This window comes from Xyrauchen texanus, chromosome 43, assembly GCF_025860055.1.
Source record: "Xyrauchen texanus isolate HMW12.3.18 chromosome 43, RBS_HiC_50CHRs, whole genome shotgun sequence".
NCBI classification, from domain to species: domain Eukaryota; kingdom Metazoa; phylum Chordata; class Actinopteri; order Cypriniformes; family Catostomidae; genus Xyrauchen; species Xyrauchen texanus.
This window is the reverse complement of record NC_068318.1, coordinates 8,849,573-8,864,761: the sequence shown is the minus strand read 5'-3', so window position 1 is coordinate 8,864,761 and position 15,189 is coordinate 8,849,573. Positions and strand designations below refer to the sequence as shown.

The following is a 15,189-nucleotide window of genomic DNA, read 5'->3' as shown; positions in this document are numbered from 1 at the left end:
GGGCAAGACGAAAACCACTTCTGAATGCGTGTGATCCCTCAGATGTCACAGTCTTAAAAAATGGCATTCATCTGTCATGGATATCATGAACATGGGCTTGGGATAACTTTAGTAAACTTTTGTTAGTCAACACCATTCACCGCTGCATCCACAGACGCAAGTTAAGACTTTACTATGTAAAGCAGAAGCCATACATCAACACTGTCCAGAAGCACTGCCAAATGCTCGGTCTCATCTTAGATGGAAAGTAGAACAGTGTAATTGTGTTTTTTGGTCTGAAGAGTCCACATTTAAAAAGGTTTTTGAAAAACAAAGCCGTTGTATTCTCCGGGCAAAATAGGAAAAGGGCCATCCAAGCTGTTATCAGCATCAGGTCCAAAAGCCAATGTCTGTGTGTGCTGTGTGTCAGTGCCCATGGCATGGGTAACTCGCACATCTGTCAGAACACCATGAATGCAGACAGCAGCATACTGGCTGGATTTCAAGTGCATGGGGATTGTGGGTGCTAGATTGGCCTGCATGCAGTCATGACCTGTCTCAAATTGAGAATGTGTGGCGCATTATGAAGCACACCATACGACAACAAAGACCCTGTACAATTGTGCATCTAAAAGACCTACATAATGGATGAACGCGGGAAAATTTAACTTTCTAAGCTTAACAAACTTTATTTAGTGCCCAAATGCTTAATAAGTGTTATTAGAAGAAATGGTGATGTTTCACATTGGTAAACACTCGACTGTCTAAACGTTTTTGGAGCCTGTTGCAATCATCTGATTTAAAATTACTGTACATTTTGAAATTCACAAGAAAAAACATCTTATGTGAAGTTGTAGTGCTTTCAATATAGCAAAGCCTTTTTGTTTTTATTTACATTTTTCATACTGTCCCAACTTTTTCGGAATTGGGGTTGCATATATATATATATATATTCTACAAATCGTCCAACAGAAAAGTACTAAGTTTAATATTTTTAGCTGGGGTGCTTTTAAAGTGATGAATTAAAAGATGCAACTTTTTGTAATGTTTAAGCATGCTGACAGCGCGCTGTACATTTGAATGTAGTAACTTTCAGTGTGTAAATTTTGAGAAGTTGTGTATTATATTATTTACATTATTTACAGCATTGTTTGTGTACAAATGCACCGCATTCAGCAATACATTTCAATTTAAATCCTTATCAATATTCCCGTTATTATGCATAGTCCATAGGTTTATCTGTGATGCATTGTGGACAGATTAAAAGACAGTATTTTTGTTTGTTGATATAAGTGGTATAAGTCTGTTTGTTGATATAAGTGGGTTTCAGGGCTAAATTCAAACCCTGCAAATGGCTAAAGAAGTGATGTACTGTAGCAGGTGGTGCACATTGTGTTGTACTGTGGTGCTAATACTGTATGTGGCAACCCAAACTAGAATCTAAGGTCATTTTCTGATCAAGTTCCCCACTTTTCCGTCTGCAAATAGCCTATAAATGTAATTTATAAAACGCTATATTAGTGTACAATTTGGACCCTTTAATGAAATGTCTAGTGAGGTATTTGGAGGCCTAACACAAAGTTTACAATGGTTATCCAAAATAAAAATGTCAGGCACATAAAAAACCTTTCAAATCAATTTAAACACATATAACCTGTAGTCAGACTACATTCAAGGGTTAATATGAAGTCAAGAGAGGAGCCGTTCTAAATGAGATGAGGCCGTTCATCTTATTAATAATGAGTTCAGAGAGGTCATGCATGATAAACCGTGGAGTGAATTCAAACATGCTGTGTGTGCGTTATTCATCTCTGCCAGGTGTTGTTGGAAGGGAGAGCTCATTTCAGAGGCGGGGTTACTGTCAGACCATCTCCTGATTCGTCTGTTAATGTCACTTCAACCTACCAGGAAAGAACACAAAGCTTATCTTTCCTTTTTTTAGATGAAATTTAAATGAGCCCAGGCAGAATATGCAAAAACAGAACAAAAAAAGATAGAATCTCTGTACCCTTTACAATTAAGCCTTTCTCTGTTGCCTGTGACATTTAATATGCTGTGTTGGTTTGAGGGCCATTTCTCTGAACACATTCATCAAAGAGCAAGAGCAGGTCACACGACCCCATCCTCCAGCACCAGTCACCAACTCGACCGTGCCATTTTCCCACTATGTCATAGTTATTATTGAGTGTCTTTAATTAGTGGAGGAGAGAGAGAGAGAGAGAGAGAGAGAGAGAGAGAGAGAGAGAGAGAGAGAGAGAGAGAGAGAGAGACCAGATTGCAATTATCTCATCAGTCTTACTTTCTGCATGAAAACCAGAGCACTACTCATTATAGAAGCAGACAGGCCACTTTACCTCATACCTTAAATAACTGTGAGCTTAAAAGCGTATGTCCTCTTGAAAGGAAACAAAAAAAAATACAAAAATAAATAAGAATATTTGATCATTAGACATTAGTAGAGATATTGAACATTCCAGAGGTTTTGGAAGGAAAATGTGCTTAATTGTCATGAAAATGAAGTCACATTGCAAAAAAAATCATAATGCTCCTAAGGTTAGCTTCATTTCCTCTATTTTACTGGGTAAAATTGTTTTTTGTGTGATTTACCCAGAAAATCAGATTATTCAAAAAACCTACCAACACAAGAAACCTGTGTGTACATGAGATTTGATAATCAGGTTATTTTCTGCTTTTGATGTCAAAACGTGAATATGAATGTGCACAACACTTGCGCATATTATATAAGCTGATAAGAACACAGGTAAAGGTGTTTACATGCAACGCGAAATCAGGGTAATGGGCAAATGTCATGTGTTTACACATAATATTCACCTTTTTTTTGCCAATGTGTGAACGGCTTGTAATGCAACTTAAAAAATGAGCACTTCCCGGACTTCCTAGGTTGCCTATTAAAGCCTGTAGACTGATTTTCATGCAAAGGGAGCAGGTCGCTTTTGACGGAAAAATCCAAAGGATGTGATGTTTATGCACGCTCCCGAGAGCCTTGGTTCAGACAGTAGCCTCTCTTCCGCTATTCAACAGCGACAACAAACCGCAACACTAGGTAACGTTATCTTAGAGATGGAATCCAGCAAATGTCTGGCTCCCAGCACAACACTGACTCCTACACAAACTCAGTGTAAGCCATCTGGCTAAGCGGGAACTAGAGTGAACATCGGCAGGGCATTTGATTCCTGGACGGACCTTTGTTCGGTTTTGGGGATCAAAACAGACCCTGATTTGGAGTTCTTCTTATTGGACAGGTAAGCTTACATAAATGCAAAGCATGTGAAATATAGTGCCATAAGGACTGATCAGTGTAATTTTAGCTAACTTGATCTAGCCTGCTAACGTTCACGAATTGCAAGCTACCTTGCTTCGTAACTTTCAAATAATTTCAACAATCTTCTCTTTATACAAAAGTCAGGTTAATGTCAATGTTAATCTGTAATTATTCAACAAGGTAAACAAACTACAATTACACATGAAATGATTGCTAGACAATGTTCAAGATAATCCAAAAAGCTGTACCATAACTTGGTTATACAGAAAATATATACAATCTATTATTATAAAACATAGCGCATCGATATATCAAAATGACAGTTGTGATGGAATCACATCAATACTGAATTGAACATATTCATAAATATACATTCTATTTAATAAACGCTACTGTCATCATCCACCAAATTTAACTAACAGATATTGATAAAGCTGGTTAGCTAGCTCACACCGATATAGGCTATCATATAAATGAAGTGAATGTATAATGCAAAGAAAAGTGATTACTTCAAACTATAGTCTCGCATATTCAGACCTTTATCCACACTTTTAGCCCTGCTCCAGCACTGGAGAATCAAATATAATATACGCTCTCAAAGTTTCTAGAAAAATAATCACAACTGTGTAATTTTATATATGCTACCTCATCTGTCAGCATGATGTCTGTGAATCACATTCAGTCTCTTTGTACGCTACGTCATTGTTTTGTTCGATGCTCGCTCGCGTCACTATGGATTGTGTGCACGAGCACAAGGTAGATGGCTGCAGTTCACATAACGGCCACAGGTGTCATTAATAACAAGGGTTTCTGATTCTTACATACTGCACATTTAATTTGTAAATGTTCTGATATCTCTGTTATGTTAAAGTTTTGGTGGTTACCATTTGTGATTAGGTTGAGAATGGACTTTTACTTTCAAGAGATTTGAGTGCTGTTTAGCTCTTTAAGCAGTTGCAATTAAATTGACAGTGCAACAGTTTCACTGTTCTTACGCATGCTCACCTGGCATTGACCAACATAAGAACATGAATTGAATGAAACCGTAGTAAATTGAGTTAAAACTACTATTGTACATTGATTTGACCTAATCAAACTAAATTATGTTGGCTCATTGAAACTAACTTAATCTGAATGAAAGACATAAAAATTGCTTGTAAAAAGTTCTCAAATTCGATTAAGTTTAATAACTATATTTTTTGTAAGCGGTGTATAACATGCTCAATTCTAAGTCATCTTGTTCCCTGCAGGTGTTTTACTGGCAGCCAAATGTTTGGAATAATCTACAGATTTTGATGTTTCATTTGGTACTTTAATTCACCAAAGTGGCATTCAACTGATCACAAAATATACTGAGAACATTACTGATGTAAAAAACAGCACCATCACTATTTGAAAAATGTCATTTTTGATCAAATCTAGACAGGCCCCATTTACAGAAGCCATCACTCCAACACCTTATCATTGAGTAATCATGTTAAACTGCTAATGTGGTACTAGAAAATCACTTGCCATTATATCAAACACTGCTGAAAGCTATTTGGTTCATTAAATGAAGCTTAACATTGTCTTTGTGTTTGTTTTTGGGTTGTGTCAGTATGCAATAGACCGGCATGTCTTAAGGTCAATATTAGGTCACAAATTGCACAAAAAAAACTGCTTTCTCTAGAAACTCATCAGTCAATCAAAGGAATGAAGGCTAAAAACTGAAGATTTCATACAATGGTGTACTCTACAGTCTTCAAAGACAAAGGACAACTGGCTCTAAAAAGGACAAAAAGAGATGTGGAAGTCCAGATGTACAACTAAACAAGAGGATAAGTACATCAGAGTCTCTAGATTGAGAAATTGACGCCTTACATGTCCTCAGCTGACAGCTTCATTGAATTCTAGCTGCTCAACACCAGTTTCATGTTCAACAGTAAAGAGAAGATTCAGGGGTGCAGGTCTTATGGGAAGAATTGCAAAGAAAAACATGCCGACAAGCTTTTGAATCAGAAAAACAAAAATAAAAGGTTAGACTGGGCAAACAAACACAGACATTGGACAACAGATTATTGGAAAAGAGTGTTATGGATCTTAACCCCATTGAGCTTATTGTAGGATCAGCTCAGGGCTGGACTGGGAAGAGAAATCGGCCTGGGATTTTACATAGCAACTGGCCCAAAAGTTTGCTGGCCTTTTCTACATATTGCGACGCCATTTTGTGGTCCGTTCTGCATAAATAGGCAGCTCATTTTAGCTTTTCGTGGTCCATTCGGCCCGTTTCACTGCTGACCCGCCTGCCCGCTCGGTTCTCCCGATGGCCAGTCCACCCCTGATCGGCCCCAAAGTGCATTGGCCCACTGGGAAAATGCCGGTATGCCAGATTACTAGTCCAGCCATGGATCATCTAGACTGTAAGGTGCATGAGAAGTGCCCAACAAGACACCCACATCTATGGCAAGTGTTTGTACAAAAAGAATTTGTACATTATTCAAAACTTTTGGCCTCCAGTGTACATTATTTAATTTCAAGTATTATTTGATAATAATCAATAACCAAAACAACAAACACAAAAGTGTTGCAGTTGCAACAGCTGCCATACTGTAAAAAATATCCTAGGTTAAGAAAAACTTACAAATAATCGGTTTAAAACTGAACTGACAAAACAACAAGGCATAAAAGATAGTTAATAATGGTTGGATCATTTCATAGCCTGGCTAGGGTATATTCAATAATTATCAGGGACAGAGAAAATTAAATAAGGTTGTCAGGGATGCAGAAATTAATAATGTACAAGTGCGATTTTTACTGTTCATTAACCTGGAGAGCACGTCGCTGGAGGTTATCTATCAGATTTTTTTTAAGGGCTGGAAAGCTATTGTTTTCACATGAAGCACCAGGGTATTTCTAAAACTTAAAATGATGGACAGGCTACATAAGACAAGTACCTCAAAAACAAAAATCCAGAAAAAGTATTTCAAAACAATGAGCATAAAACCCAAAACTGAACGGAGCTATTGATCCATGAGCGCTGTTGGATGCTCGGATGATGGTTTTTGATGTTGAACACAGCAAAGAGATTACCATGGAAACAGGCGGGGGTTGTTTTCAAAAGGGAGGTTTCTCCTTATGTAATATTCAATACAGTGCCACTGAGAAGTATATTAGAACAAACTGCCTTCATTGAACTGTTATGGCCCAAAATACTGTGCTAACATGCACAATACAAACCTAGAAATTACAATGCAAATAACTAAACATAAAATGCTGAGCCCATCTAAAAACACTGCCCGTTGCAGGCATTTGCTTTTACATAAGGGCTGGGAAGCGTTAAGTAATTGTAAATGTCCTCCAAAATGCATTTGAAATGTAAAGCAATTCGAACACTTAAGTAGGTGGTTTGACACGCATACAAGACCTCCAAGTTTCTGCATCTGTTGCTCAGTCCACATGCGTAAATTTTAGTGAACTCTTTTATATTTGCATAAAGTGCGAGATATGTAGACTGAATTTATATCAGTTATGCATACACAATCAGAATTTTTTTCCTGATGATTATTGATTGATATATCTGCATTTTTTCCAAATATAAATAGGGCATCTTCATACATATTTCGTAACACAACTTTGTGTGAGTGAGAGGGTCGCGCACCTAACGCATATGGAGGACAACATGATGCATTACTAAAATTCAAAAGATTATTCTCAATGAAGGTACACAGCTACACACACATCTGACGGCGGCACCCAGCTACGACTCCGGAGGCTGCTCAGAATTCTGCAACTCCATGGGCATGGAGCACAATTCGCATATTTTTTTATTAAATTTGACCCTAATCATTATCAAAGTACATAGATTATTTACTCTAGACATCAATGGAGGATATATTGTGTATCTGTATCTTTCAAATAGCTTACACAATGTAGTTTTGGCCACAAATGTGTCTTTTTGTGCTTTGACAGCTTGAATGAAACCTATTCAAGGCTACATTAAGAGAAATTTCATAATAAACATTGCCATTTCTAACTGTTCAGTTTGCGTAATTACATCAGATTTATACACCAACCTGCAAACTCATCAACATCACCTTGCTCATTCTTAAAAAGTAGTACAAAACCATTTATAACCTTTGTGTGTATGGTGACTAGATTAAAAACTTTGTACTGCCACCTGCACCGCATCGACCCGTCTTAGTATTAAGTACATTTTATATCATCCCCTTGTGGTCTCCCAAAGATATTACACCAAACTACATTAAACAGAAAGACACAAATTAGCAACATTAATTTAAATGGTGGCAAATGTTAATATATCGGTCTCAACAACGTATCGAGAAAATAACGTGCCAATCAATAATCAATGTATTGACATTTTATGACATTCCTAGAAGACACATTGAGAGGTTCATAACAATCGAAAAAAAATCAGCCAATAAAAAAAAACCAACAATGCAGGAAAACTGGATTTACATGATATTTGAAATGATCAGTGTGGCAGGGCGGAGCCGGGTTGTGATGCTACACACACGGCCCCTAATCAGGCTAATTAGCCCTCGAGTGGGATAAAGGCTGACCAAAGATGGCAGTGCGACAGAGAAAGAGAGATTTATGGACAGCTGTACGACACCTTTGTGTGTTTGTCTTTTTATGTTTCTAATTAAAATATTATTTATATTCTCAAGCCGGTTCTCGCCTCCTTTCCATTAATCCCTTTACAATCGGCTTGTGTACACAATGAATAAGCCACTAAAATGGCAATAAGAATATACAGAGTGAAATCGGGGGAATGTGCAAAAATCTATCTTCCAATCGATTTTTCTTTAAACAGTTTATGATCCTCATGATAAAAGAAAAAAGTTTAAAGCGTTTACATGGCTTTACAAGTTGTTGGGTTACATAGCATAATTGTGCAAGATTGCACAATTAAACGCACTCATTTAAGTGTAAATGGAATGTGCATATCCAATCAGATAGCAATCCGACTGATCAATATTTAAGAGGCGACTGTGTAAACAGGCCTTGAGATCATTCGGAAGGCAATAAATACCAGCATGAACTTACTGAAATCGTCAGGATTCGTACGACTTTTCTAAATTTGGCTAATTCGTATAATATTGTGCAACTGCCCTCGTTTGAATTCCTATGATTTTCAATACAGCCAATGACGTCGCTGGACATTGTTTCGATCTAATACACGACAATTAGGGATGCACCGATTGTGGATTTCTGGGCCGATACCGATGTTTAAAATAAAAATTTGGCCGATGCAGATTTTTTTTAAAAATTGTTTTTAGTTTTTGCTATTATTTAATCCCCCTTTTGTGCCAGTGAAACAAAGAAATCTTCATTATAAAAAATAAATAACTGTTTTTAAGTCTTTCAGCCCTGAATCACACTATCTTTGAATGAGCACAAATTCAATCAAACAAATTTACGAAACAACGTTTCATATAACCTTCTTTCAAACAACAAAGATTCTTTTTGTGAAAATTAACTTTTCAAGAGCCTTTTTAGCCTGCTATACAGCAGAATTTTTCACTAAATCACAGACCAGATAGTAAAATACTCCCACACCTTCTTACTTCCGACATTTTCTTGCACTTATTTGAAAACAAACCACAGGTGCGCACGGCATCCGTTGCCCTCTTACGTTATGCCACAGTCGTGTCTAGCCAGTGGCTCTTGGTGATATTATAGTATCACCTGTTCGAAACTGCAGCTGCAACTGCAGCTGTTTCGGCAAATGTTGTCCAAGTTGACCGCAAATAACCAAGACATATAAACAGATAAACATTGGCACAGCCATCGGTGATTGACATTGTATTTGCCGATAGGCCGATGTCAGTCAACAAGGCGAATATTAGCCGATACCGATGTTTGGCCGATACATCGGTGCATCCTGAACGACAATTACTTGCTTCTTGTCATGTTTACACACTCTACTGATTGGTTAACTTCAGATAAGGGGTTTGGGTAATGGCATAATATTAATACGTTTGTCCATAACGCACGTGATGAAGTCGTACGAGAATATGCGAACAACATCATGTAAGACCATATGAAATAGCCAACTCATAAATTATGTACAAATTTTCATGAGTTCGGATTGGGCCAAAAACTGCAGCACCTCTTCTCCGGAAAGGCACAAATATTATAAAACTGAAAGCACAGAAATCTATATCTCCTAGACTCAAGCCATCCGTTTCCCCTGGGTTTGACCACAACCTGTTGCTCAGCCAAACTGCCCTGTTACCACGCTCTCTGCAAGACAATAACATTTTCCATCACACAAAATTGAGGAACTGAAGAGTGAATTTGTGGCCGAGAGCTCTAAGTCAGCGAACAGGCTGTCTGGATGTTCACCAGGGTGAAATGATCTTTAGTTTTATCAAGCTCCCCATGCAGTGGACTAGCAAACTAGCCGTAACAGCTGGCCTCACAGCCTGCATTTAAAGGGAAATACAGGAGTGGTCATCTTGCCCTGCAGAGCAATACATTTAGAAATAAAGGCGTTAAGACAGACAACAGGCCATCAATAGTACTTCTTGTTGGACATATTATGCAATGAGTTAAAAATGCCAGAGCAATCTAAAATCTCTTTGATGGCCTTGATTTCCTTTCCTGTTTTCAGGATCCTGACATTACTGGGATTACGTATCATGCATGCAGGGACAAGTATAACAATTTGCACAATAATATCTTGGTGCTAAGAGAATTTATGGTATTACTGACAGGGCAGGCAAATAGCTGTGTGATTGAAGAACTACAGAATGTGCAGCAAAACATAAGGTCTATAAAACAGCATGAAACATCATGTCCTAACTAGGCATGATGCAACAAATTTCCAGCAACAATTTGTCTGTCCACAATACATATTTGCAGTTTATAGTACAGTTTTGAGGAGTGGCGTTTTGGAGCAATGGGATTTTATAGTAGGCAGGTGTACCCAGTGTGATGCAACAGAAATAGAAATCAAGCAATCGATAATATGTCCTCTCGCTTGTCATTAGGCCTGAACGATTAATCGAAAAAAAATCGAAATCGCGATATGATGTTGTGCGATTATCAAAACGCAAGGGCTGCGTTTAAATTAAATACATTTAATAAAATAGTTTAATAAATAAATAAATAATTTTTCTGTCTATGTTTCACTGTATTTTTATTTATTTTGTTTGGTTCTTTTTGAAGGACTCAAGTTGGAACACCCTTTCTTGAACAGTATTTCTATTAACTGTAGAGCATATTTGCCCATGACTTTATTTATGTCAAAAGTAAACACTTACTAGCCTTTTTTTGTGAATAATCATTTTACAGTTTAAAAATCGCAATATTTTTCAAAATAATCGCAATTAGCCTACATTTTTTGTCCAAATTGTTCAACCGTACTCATCATTATATCACTTTACAGCTGGTTAGTACAGTACGATACACCATGTAAAAAACCAAGCACAACTCGATAAAGTGACAGGGATAAAAGCACTTCCATATAAGGTGGACTCACTTAAAAAAACAATGTATGTTGCACTGACACCTAGAGGCGTAGATTCAGTATCACACAAAAGCAGAGGTTCTCAGTTACCGATGTCATTGTAAAAAATGTAATATTCACAGTCAGCCAAGACTAATTTATTCCATAAGTGAAAGTGCCCAAATACAACATGGTGGCGCTCAAGAGTATGGTTTCTCTAGGAATTTTATAGCTGTCAGTGTGAGTGGCCCTTTAATCTGAGTTTCTGTCCAAACCAGCTCGATCTCATGAAAACCACGCAACTGTGGTGATATTTTTGCTAAATGATATTACGTGATTCATAACACGTATCGCAACAGTTTTGAGGTGAAATGTCCACTGTGTGGTGCTAAAAGACAGCTAAATGTTCTCCTAACACTAACCCTTTAACCTAAACCTAACCGATAGTATCATAAAAGCAAATGCTCTTCAGGACTCGTACTCCAGTCCTTTTCATCGCAAGTACAAAGCTCTTGGATCGCATTTGAATAAGCTTGTAAATGTCGTTGGTTATAATGAAAATGTTAAAATGCATTGCCTTAAAATTCAAAAGCTATAGTAAAAATGCTTAGATGTTATAATTTAAGGGGGATTATAAGCATTGTGTGTGGGTCGGAGCGAAAAGTGTTTATGAATCTGCTGTTTTCCCGTGTTTTGTGAATAAAATCCACTGTTGTTGTAGAGCCTCAGTGTTAATTTCACCAGGAAACTGCAGCGATAAGTACAACAAGCCACATAAGAATAATTTAGCAAAAATGTAGGTAAAGAAACATGATTCTATGAGACCAGGTTGGACAGAACATTTTGTTGATCTCTTGGTTTCAATTTCTGTGGCGAACCAGGTAGCCTCGCCCACTGTGAAACATCATTGGTCCAAAATCCTGCTCCTCATAACTGTCCATCTTCTAAGATTAAAGGGATGGAGGCAGTAGAGTCAAATCACTCTGAACAAACAGCGTTCTGCCATCATACCTAATTATTTGCTCAAACTCTCTCTGACGGTGATGGAGGAGAATTTATTCTCTACGTCTGCTTTTTATCTTCAATGGACCTAGCTGAGCATGTTGAGAGTGTGAACATATTTAATCTGCCTGAGTAGCTGAGAACTATAACCTCTCTCTCTTAATTGCAACTGTCAAAAACCAATGAAGTAGCTGAAATACGTACTGTTTTTAATTAATATTGTTAAAAAATTAACTATGTATAGGCTCCACCAGCGTCATTAAATGGAACTCCAAAAATAATAACTGTTTTGTACAGCTTTCCAAAAACACTCCCACCATATGTCATTGGACAGACAATTAATTGTCTTGCCCCAAACTTACGCCATTGGTTGAGCCAGTGTTGCTATGCAGGGCTGCTCAGGGTGCTTAAACACACAGAGCAATATCTTGAGAGTGTTTAGGCATCTAGGTGAAGTCAACCTTCAAATGGCTGACTATAGTTTAAAGAGGCTCAATAGTAAATTAGAGTGTAAATAAAAAGTGTAAATGACTCAAACCAAAATATTTTTGCAGACAAAACCAGCATGAAAACGATTTTCCACTCTACACATATGCAGGTACTATATGTTCAGATTACAGTCTCATTAAACATGCACTCATTAACACCCATGAGGCAAACTGATGTTAACTGCAACATAAAATAATTCAAATGAAATAAATAACATCCAAATAAATCAATGATATAATCGTTCCATGCATTACTGCTCATTAAACACATATTTAGATACTAGGTTGCCATTTATTTAAGATGCACATGGAACAGTAAGCCAGTTGTCAATGGGGACTTTTAAAACAGATGGGAGTCCATCATGCAACAAAGCATAAAAGCTCAAACAAAGCAAACCGTGTTCATTTATTTAGAGTATAAATTCAAGCGTCATCGCCAGTTTGAGATTTCTGCATGTCCATGAGCTTATGTATCAACATCAAGATTTTAGGTTAAACGTGTTCTGTATATGAATGTTTAAGGGCATGTGTACTGTACATATTGTAGGGGCTGTGGCTGGTCAACATTTTTTCAAGTGTTTTAAAATTGTAAACAATTTCGCCTTCACTGATTCATTTTAAAAGGTGAAAATGCATTTGTAAAGGTCCAAATATGCCATTTAGTTTCTCGCACCACAGTAAATATATGTCCAAATTACAGTATTTCTAAAGTAAACAATTACCCACTTATTTTAGTACATTTTGCTAATATGTACGCATTTACAGTTTATATTAGTGATTTGAGCCAATATATCTGATACTCAAGTCAATATCATGTCAAAAATAAAACACTCATTTGAACATGACACTTTCATATATTTCAACATCTTAAATGAACGAATTTACACAACTACAAAAGCAACACCCATATTATTTCAATGAATAGCTGGCCCAAAAAGTTTGTCATCAAATTAAAAAGCACACAAGCGAGCTGTACCTTACAGTCATCTCCAGCATGTCAGATTACTCCACTGTGTTCATAAGCGTCTGAAAACAGACAGAGAGAATTCAAGAGAGAGAGGGAGACAGAAAGAAACAGAGAGAGTGAGATAGACAGTAGAAGAGGAGGCGAGATAGAGAAGTTCTTGTAGGATGAATGCAGGGAAGAGTGAAAACAAACGGAGCTCAAGAGAACAGTGAGCTTTCCACAGACAAGAGGACAGAAGGGAACGGGAAGGGGTGGGGGTTAATGAGTGTGTCAGACAGGACATGCGCGTTCATGCACGCAAACACATACAGTTGCCTCGGTCCCAGTTGTAAAACGGGATATTGAACAGAAAAACGTGATGTCTGTGCACATATTAACTGAAGGCAAACAAGCACTCATCATAAAATGTAACTCCAAATCACTGTTGTGAGGGTGAGAGCACTATGACGGATGACCAAGAGAAAGCAGGAATTATGGAGAGCAACAGGTTGATGAGCAGTCTCCCTAGAAACAGAGTGCATGTGGGGAACAGCTGTCCTGTGGTTTCGTGTTCCCCTGCTGGCTGACACCAAATCCACTGCGCGTGAACAACACGACAAACTAGAATTAATGATCCAGTTAAAATCAACAAAGATAGTTTTGCAAAAGTAATTTTGCTGAATCATTGCTTTCCATGTAAGCACGTCCCTTCCAATGTCTCAATTCGGCAATCTCGGATGTCATCTAGAATTCCCCACCTTGTCTCATTGAATGAATGTTACTATTTATAACGCCATTTTTGCAAACTGAGTTTTGTGTGCCGCGTTATGCGTTTTACCGCAGTTTCCTGGTGAAATGAACACTAGAGGTACTACAACAACTGCCTTTTATTCACTTTCACACAAATAATAACTACAACGTCTGATTATGACTTCATAAACAGTTATTTTTCATTCCATTACCCACACACTGCTATGTTGTGATATCTAAACACTTTCACTATAACCCATCATTTGAAAAATGCTACATTTTAACACTTGTATTACAAACCCACCCACATTTACACACTTAAGTCCTGAGTTAGGTTTGTGCAGTTTACCAGTACTAACGTAGTATTATTATTAAATGGCACAATATCATCTTGTTGCTAATTTCGGTACCTTATTACAGTTTGCTGTCATTTGCTAAATTATTTGAGATGTGACAAATTTGAGATTAAATCAATGACAGTTTGAAACTAAAATGAAAAAGCAGAAGGATGTAATATAATTACATACAGTCATATGCGCTGCATGCTACAGAATGAACAAAAGGCTGCTCTGGTCTGTCATGTGATTGCCACACACAAATGCAACAGACTGCTGGGGATTCATTTTCATGCAGTGTGTTGATATATAAATGGCTGTTAACACTTAAATGAACTCCTCAGGTGCAGCTTGGAGATTTCAGCTGGAGAATCATGATGGGAGTATCCCCGTAATTAATGGGAAGCTTGATACTAACCTTGAACTAACCCATCAAAAACAGGAAGAACTCAAAGGTCTGTCAAAATAAACGTCCCACTAACATGAAAGCTCTATTTAAATGGCTGCGTGAAATTGAAGACAAAATAAATATATCTACTGTATAAAAATGTATATTCAAAATATTTATACTAATTTAATTATACTCATAATAACAATTATGTAATATTAAATGGTTGTATTATTATTACTATTATTATTAGCATCTGTAAGTAATATCAAATCGCAAGCAGCCTTGTGCCACAGGTAATACGATTTTTTTTTTCATACATTTTTTCATTAATACTGTGAAGCTCTGTTGTACAGCGTTTTATTTTAAAATAATAAATAATACAAATAATAATAATAAAAATCAAAACTTTTGGGTAAAAAACAAAAAATAGTATAGTATATTTATATTGGATTAAAACTGCGTGTATCAATTTGATTAAACACTATTTGATCATAACATTTAATTAAAACAAATCCAGAAAGATTTTAATGGAAAACACCTCATTTGTATCAGTAAGACTTTA

General features: G+C 37.0%; 1 protein-coding gene across 5 annotated transcripts in view; it reads right to left on the bottom strand.

The window, feature by feature from the left end:
- Nucleotides 1–15,189, bottom strand: part of LOC127635623 (polypyrimidine tract-binding protein 3-like) — a 95,402-nt gene that overhangs the window by 52,634 nt on the left and 27,579 nt on the right. The window contains exon 1 of one of the 5 annotated variants that reach the window (XM_052115775.1): nt 13,182–13,358. The exons of the other annotated variants lie outside the window; for them this stretch is intronic. The gene's annotated coding sequence lies outside the window, so the exon portion shown is untranslated. Of the gene's footprint in view, nt 1–13,181; nt 13,359–15,189 lie in introns of those variants that run through there. 5 annotated transcript variants of the gene reach the window in all.